We start from the raw sequence: 7,664 nt of genomic DNA, 5'->3' as shown, positions 1-7,664 counted from the left end.
CCCAGCTGCTCTGGAGACTGAGGCAGGAGAGTTGCTTGAACCCGGGAGGCGGAGGTTCTCAATCTCAAAAATATTTTCCCAAAAGATGTGTGGAAGTGATGTTAAAAGAAAGGAGAAAACAATGCTAGAAAAAACAAGCAATAGATGTCTTAATGTCCTGACATTTTATTCAGGTTTCTATAATCAAGTTTTACCTTGGTTGATTTGGCTTCTTAGAATCCTTTTATGTATTAGAAAAAAAGAGGAAAGAATAGCAGAAGGTTGGTTTATAAAGTTTTCTGAATCTTGGTAGTTCTCCCATATCTAACCACATTGCTTCATGCACAGTTGATAAACTGCAAATGCCTTTTTACTGATTTTTCCAGTTATTTTAGTATTCTATAATACATAATTTAAAATATCTAGAATAATTACATAAATAAATATTAGGGATATTTAATTCACTACAGTCTTGAAGAATATTTTAAATAAGTGTGTATCTAAAATGATTTTATAAATTAATTCATATTCTTTATTTGACAATAGAGGATGTTAAAACCCAAATGGGATATAATAACATAAGCTATAATATTCTGCAAGTAAGGGATAGACCCACAGGACTGCAAAGCTATGCAAGTCCAACCTGAACAATCTAAGACACCTGGGGCAATATATAGGACTCTGGCTAGAATCCAGTACTCCAGGCCCCAGTTTAGCTTCCATTGAGCATGTTCTTCTTGCTGGAAGCTCTCAAACTTTTAAGGTTAAACTCCAATTTTTTGGAGTTTGTGTTAAAAACAAAATAAAAATAGTTTTCATTACATACATATATTTTTTTCCTTTTTTTTTTTTGAGATGGAGTCACCCTCTGTCACCCAGGCTGGAGTGCAATGGCACGATCTCGGCTCACTGCAAGCTCTGCCTCCGGGGTTCACGCCGTTCTCCTGCCTCAGCCTCCCGAGTAGCTGGGACTACAGGTGCCGCCACCACGCCTGGCTAATTTTTTTGTGTTTTTAGTAGAGACAGGGTTTCACCGTGTTAGCCAGGATGGTCTCGATCTCCTGACCTCGTGATCCGCCCGCCTCGGCTTCCCAAAGTGCTGGGATTACAGGCGTGACCCCCCGCGCCCGGCCCTATATATGTTTTTAAATATAAAAGTAAATTATCATATTAAATAGGCTTCTTTAAACTTTATTTACTCTTCCAAGGACACTGAATTTTTTTTTTCCATCTTGGTTGTAGCCTTCAAAATCTTTGCAATATATAATGATACTGCTTAGTTAGAACCTTTTGATGCTTTAAAATCTAGATTGTCATTTGAAGTATGTGCCAAGTTTGTAGGTAGCATTTTATTTCATATTTCATGAAATATAAAGTTAATGTCTTTAAATATCAAATGATAGTAGCCCCAATATTATTTTGCAAAATAATTGCTTAAAGTGTTTACCTTTCATGTGGTCAACAAAGATTTCTGAAGGTGATCCAAGTCATGTGTCTAATGCAGAAGTGATCTTGTTATAGGTATGAGATTATCTCACTTTAAAACTCAAATCCTGTCATTAAATCTCTGACAGAGCTTTCGTTTCAAATGTGGCCTTTAAATGCATAACACACAGAAGGACAATTAAAGATACTCATAGTCTGTTATCATCGCCATTGGTTCTGCTAATGAGTTCTGTGACTTGTTTCGGAATAAAAATGCTACTCCTGAGAAAGCTTATCAACCTAAGTAAGTCAGTCTTTATCATTTTGCCCTTAAATAGCTAGTGTTCTGCGCCTTTGAGTTTGGGGAGCAGTGCTAAAAGAAACTCTTTATAAAAGAGCTATTAGTCTTGTGCAGTCTAGGATTTGACAGCTCATGAGGTGACACAGACCGTTACATTACCAACATAATTTCCAATTCCTTAGGCATTTCCAGCACTTCTGGAGAAATACCTTAGCTGTTTTTCAAACCGTCTTTCCTTTTCTTTATTTTTCTTCGTTTTTTTTAAAAATATTACTAGATTTTCATACTAGATTTTTCAATGAAAACATATGCTCTTTGGTTGGAAGTTTTCTTTCTAAATGTCGATTTTATACCTTATGTGATAATAACTTGCTAATATTTTAGGTAGAAAAAAACAATACAAATAGCAAAAATAAATTAATTGGCTTTTGCAAAGAAATACATCTATTTATTGAAAGAAAGTTCAAGAATTAGAACCTTATATTATCATTAAGTTATTATTTGTAATTTTGAAAAACTTAAGCGATAGTTCTCTGAGTTCCTAGAGAGGAATGAACTAGACATTTAAGTAGGAAGATCCTAATATGGACATTTCTCAAAAGGACAAATAGCATAGGTGTAGTTTTTATAATAAAATGCCAGTGTTTAACAATATATTTAGTACATACTTATTTTTAATAAATTGGTTGTCTAAATTTCATCTATAGACAGTCTCATAAGTTCAAACTTTAAAAACAGCAGTGATATATTTCCTATTTTAGATGTGAACTTTCTTTGGAGAAATCAGTGTATCAGAAAAGCTATCTTCTTGGGTAAAGAAAATGATACTAAACCAAGTGTCTGCTGTATTATCTCAGTGTATGTTTATTTTATTGATCTTAACTTTTCCACTGAAATTTTTTGTAAACTTTAAAGATAAACTGGATATTTGTTATTTATTGTCTTGAGGTCTTTCCTATAGAGCAATGCTGCATTTCTAAGGCACTGAAAACTGACATTTTCTGTTGTATGTTACATATCTTGTAGATGTAAGGGTATAACAGGTAAGGTGAAAATTAACTCAAGCCAAACTGTGTCATCAAATAGTTCTTTTTTCTATTTTCACTCACTCTTCTCCTTCTGCCTTATGCCAAATATTCCATTTCAGTTATTTACAAAGGTTGGGAATACACTTATGAGAACCACCTGAGAAAATAGAGGAGAAGCAAAATTACTCTTTAAAAATCTGGGCCTTGGCAAGCTCCTATGTTGCTGTGTTGCACTCTATATATCATGTATGTTGGGATAGTAATTGTTCACAAAATCTACTCTAGGCTAAATTTTCTTATTAACATTCCAAATTATTTGAAGGCAGTTAAAATACTATTGTTACAAGCTAAAGGAATTTAACTCTTATAGAGATATTCAGGAATCTGACCAAAATGTTTTCATGATCCAAAGAGAGTCTCTTGAATAGAACACTTTTATACATTCAATTGGTGCAAAGTATTTGTGAATTATTTCCTTCAGGATTGTCAGATTTATTATCCTGCCTTAAAAGGCTCTTATTTGAGTTTTATGTCTTGGATTCTTATTTCATGGCTCAGGGATTGGTGACATCTTTGTCTCCAAGCACTTGTAGAGGCAATAAGAAATGTCTAAGGTCTAAGACAAACATGAAAGAGAAGACAAAATAGGTAAAAATATCTTTGGACACACAAAGTCCCCATTATTGTATTCAGTTTTAGAAAATTATATTTTTTCTTCAAAAATTATGAAGATAAATTAATATATTTTATTACAATTTATAACCAGTATTTGTAATTATTTTATGATCAATGAAATCAGTATTTCCTTAATATAGAACATATTTTTATGTGGAATTTACATGCTAAAAGAAAATGTCAACCTTAAGACTAGCAAAAACAAATAATTTTAGATCTTCTAGGAATCCTGATCTGGAAAGTATGTTTAATAGTACATGATCATTTTGATGTTATAACTTTTTGTATAATTATATTCAAACATGTGAAGAACAATTAGGAGATTAACTCTGAGATTTGATAATTTGACACATGGTCCATATTACCTGGTTAGAAAACTTTAATTCTTTAATTTAATTACTGACATGGTTTGGCTGTGTCCCCACCCGAATCTCATCTTGAATTGTAGCTCCTGTAATTCCCACGTGTTGTGGGAAGAACCCCATGGGAGATAATTGAATCATGGCGGCAGTTTCCCTTATACTGTTCTCATGGTAGTGAATAAGTCTCATGAGATCTGATGGTTTTATAAGAGGTTTTCCCTTTCACTTGGTTCTCATTTTTTCTTGCCTGCCACCATGGTTAGACATGCCTTTTGCCTTCCACCATGATTGTGAGGTCACCCTAGCTACGTGGAACTGTGAGTCCATTAAACCTCTTTTTCTTTATAAATTACCCAGTCTCAGTTATGGCTTTTTCAGCAGTGTGAGAATAGATTAACACATTTACTTAAGTCATTTTAGTTAAAAAAAGTATTATCTGGCATCTAGATTTCTTCCATTGTGTTTGGGAATCAAATTCATCAAAGATATTTCAAAAATTTGTTCATATGCTAAAACTTTATGTAAATAGTTTTTGAAAAGTGATTCAGAATGCTTCAGAATAATTGTTATTGACCCTTGATCTATCTTTGTTGCATCTATATTTTAAAAATTGTTTTAGGAAAAAAAATTAAAGTGATTTTTTTGTAATTGATAAATTTTCTTAAAAAAGGTCAGAAGTTCTTATAAGGATTATTTGTAATTAAACTAAAACTCTTTGTGGTCCATCTGATCAGTGTATCATATCCTTATGATCATCTTTATTGTACAATTATTGAATTTCTTTTATGAAAAACCAACATGTACTCTATTTGTCTTAATGCAAATTTCATTCTATGATAAAATCGTTAATGTATTCTTGACAATATGTGCTTTGAAAATAAGAACCAACCAAATGAGAAAAATAAAGACTACTGCGATAGAAAATAAGTCAGCCATCATGACTTGTGTTTTAGCAATGACTCAAAGGCAGGCAGAGGAACTGGAGACCGTTATAGTGGAAAAAAGGGAGGGCATCTTGTATGTTCTGATTGGATGCTTTCGGCATGGGGAATTTACATGGGTTAACTAGAAAAAAGGTATTCTATGTGATTAGTTAGTGGTGCATATTTGTCTTTCTCTGGTTGATTATCTGTTGAAATTGGGGACAAAAAATCGGAAAAGCAGTCAGTTATTAATCAAGTCCTAGCCATCCTGGGTTGACTCTTAGATAAACTATTGTTTGGCTTCCTGAATGGTCATTAGAGACAGCAATCTGAGAACGTAGCTTCCAAGGTTGTCTGTTGTAGATATGGTGGTTAGTATCTTGGAAAGTTGGTGCAGATTGTGGGTTAAAGTCCTATTTTTATATATGTATATTTATTCTCTCAGTAAGAATTCCATTAGAGAAAAAGTTTGAATTAAAGGTCCTACATTAAGATCCTGTTATCTTTTATGAATGAAGAGAACATTAATCTAAAGCTCTCATTTTCTCTTAGATCAATGATAAATATAAAACAAAAGAATAATTCATTTTATTAAAAGCATTATTTAAAAATTTATTTTAATAAAAAATAATTTCATCAAAATCTCAATTTCAACTATTAAACACCTATCAATAAGTTTTTTCTCTTTTTTCCATACCACTTATCTTAAGAGTAAGAGAAATCAGTTATTAAAGCTGTAATAATTATAAGAAATCTTAAATTGTTTTAAGCATATGTACCAAAAATCCACCTAAGTGGATGAAAGTACTTATGTTTGCCAAGAGACTTTGTTTAATATGTACTGCATGAAAGTCATTGTGTACGCAGCAGTGAAGAAAGCAGAAAACATATCTGCTCTCAGAAGAACTAAATTCTAATGATGAAGAGAGACATTAAGTAAAGTCTGTAAGAAACTATGTGCAACAACTAATCTGTTTATCTAAAAGTTAAGGATAAGAAAGATTATATATAAGTTTAAACATAAAACTTCTCAGTGTTGTTTTATTCCTTCTTTCTGAGTTTAAAAGAAAAACTTAGTTATTCCATCAGTTTGACCTTTATTGACAAGACTTTATGGTTCATTTTGAATGTTTATGTAGCTGTATTAATAAAGATATTTTCAAGTGTTACACAACTCCATTCCAAATTACAGGTATTTTAAATAGTAAGAACCTTTATTTTGTCATATAAGAAGTCCAGGAACTTCAATTCTATGTTATTGTATTCAATGGATCAACATCATCATCCACAATCCAGGTGTTTCTATCTTTCTTTTATGTCCTTCATAAGGAGTGTGGCAAATACAGGAGATAGCTCACTCCATTTTCACACACCACATACTGCCTTCCTCTACCACAGAGGCTGGAAAGAAAACACTTCACTTTCCCAGACTCTTTTCCTTTAAAGAGTGCTCCTGTGGAAAAATGTTTTGTTTCTCCATGAAGTCATTTTGACTTCCTCTTCCCTTCTTCTTCCTCTTCCCTTCTTCTTCCTCTTCCCTTCTTCTTCCTCTTTTGACTGTTTTGACCATAGATATGTTGGCTGAGGCCATGATGTACGGCCATTCTGTGCTAACAGGGAGAATTAGAGAAGCTTTTTTTTTTTTTGATATCCTTAGAGCTGCTATACAGAAGCCAGAAAACACCAGCTTTCACACTTTTTGTTGAGTGAGAAAAGTAAAAATTTAAATCTGTTAAAGCTTTGTTTCTGTTATTTACAATGACACGAAACAAAGACATGGTTTCTTCGTTTTACAGTGTATCTCTATATTGAAAAAAATGGCTAGAGCAGTTTCAGAATCACATACAGACATAACATTATTTAAGAAAGAAGGATGGTACAAACTTCTGTGCATCTCTCTTGTAGTGAAAAAACTGTCCCACAAAGTTAACCAGCAGAGTTTCTCTAAGACTTCATTGATCAAGACTAGGTCACATGACAATTTATAAAACATCTACTGACAAAAGAAACAAGACCAATATGTTTGGATTGAACCATCCACAATTTTTTACTGGGGTTTGAAATAGCATCACCATTTTTGAGTTCATGGCCTTGCAAGAGATGGACAAAATAGCAGCACTGCTTACACTAGGAGGAAAGAAGAGAATATATATGGATAGGCAAACAGCAGCATTCTCCACAGTGATTTAGGATGTAAAATTTCTAACAATGGGGTCATATAATTTTGATAAGACCTAACATAGAGCTAAGGCCGTAGGTATTAACATAATTAGAACATTAACATAATAAGAACATCCTATTTAAAATTCAAAGTTCTCATTCTTAAAAGATGGATATATATTGTTAAAAAACAAAAAAGACAGAGAAACTCTAATTGGATTGTTTTAAATATGACAAGATTCTTTGGAAATTTAACATCATTGAATGAACACAAGAGTTTGTTTCCCCGTTATCAAGTCTCTCTTATATTGAATTAGAGAGAGAAAGAGAAGAAGGGAGGAGGTCAGGAAGACAACTTCTCCTACTCCATTTCTACCATAATAATATTATTGCATCTCTTACATTTTGGTCTTCCTGTTATGGTTTCCTTTGCACAATAAGATAATGCTAGAAACCAAATAGATAATCTGCTAAATTGCAGTGCCTCCAAGCTCCCTTCCAAAATGAAAGAAGGTCAATTAATCCATAAAAATAATCTGAATTATCAGGATTAAATCTGTGATTTTTCCATTTTTGTATTCATATACAAAGCTTCATAATCTTCTGAGCAAATTCATAAAATTTGCATGATTCTGAAGAACTGTATCAGTATGTGCAAGTTCCTGAATAAAGAGTTAGAAATCAGGTACAAATCTTATCTGAACACATACATTAGTAAACATTTTGTTAGTTTGCATTACACAGGCATATTCTTTGACTAATGATCATGTTGAGCTATCATCATTATTATTTTATACCTCTTTATATTATA

The sequence above is a fragment of the Macaca thibetana genome, chromosome 2, assembly GCF_024542745.1.
Source record: "Macaca thibetana thibetana isolate TM-01 chromosome 2, ASM2454274v1, whole genome shotgun sequence".
Lineage (NCBI taxonomy): Eukaryota > Metazoa > Chordata > Mammalia > Primates > Cercopithecidae > Macaca > Macaca thibetana.
Note: the sequence above shows the minus strand (reverse complement) of the source record.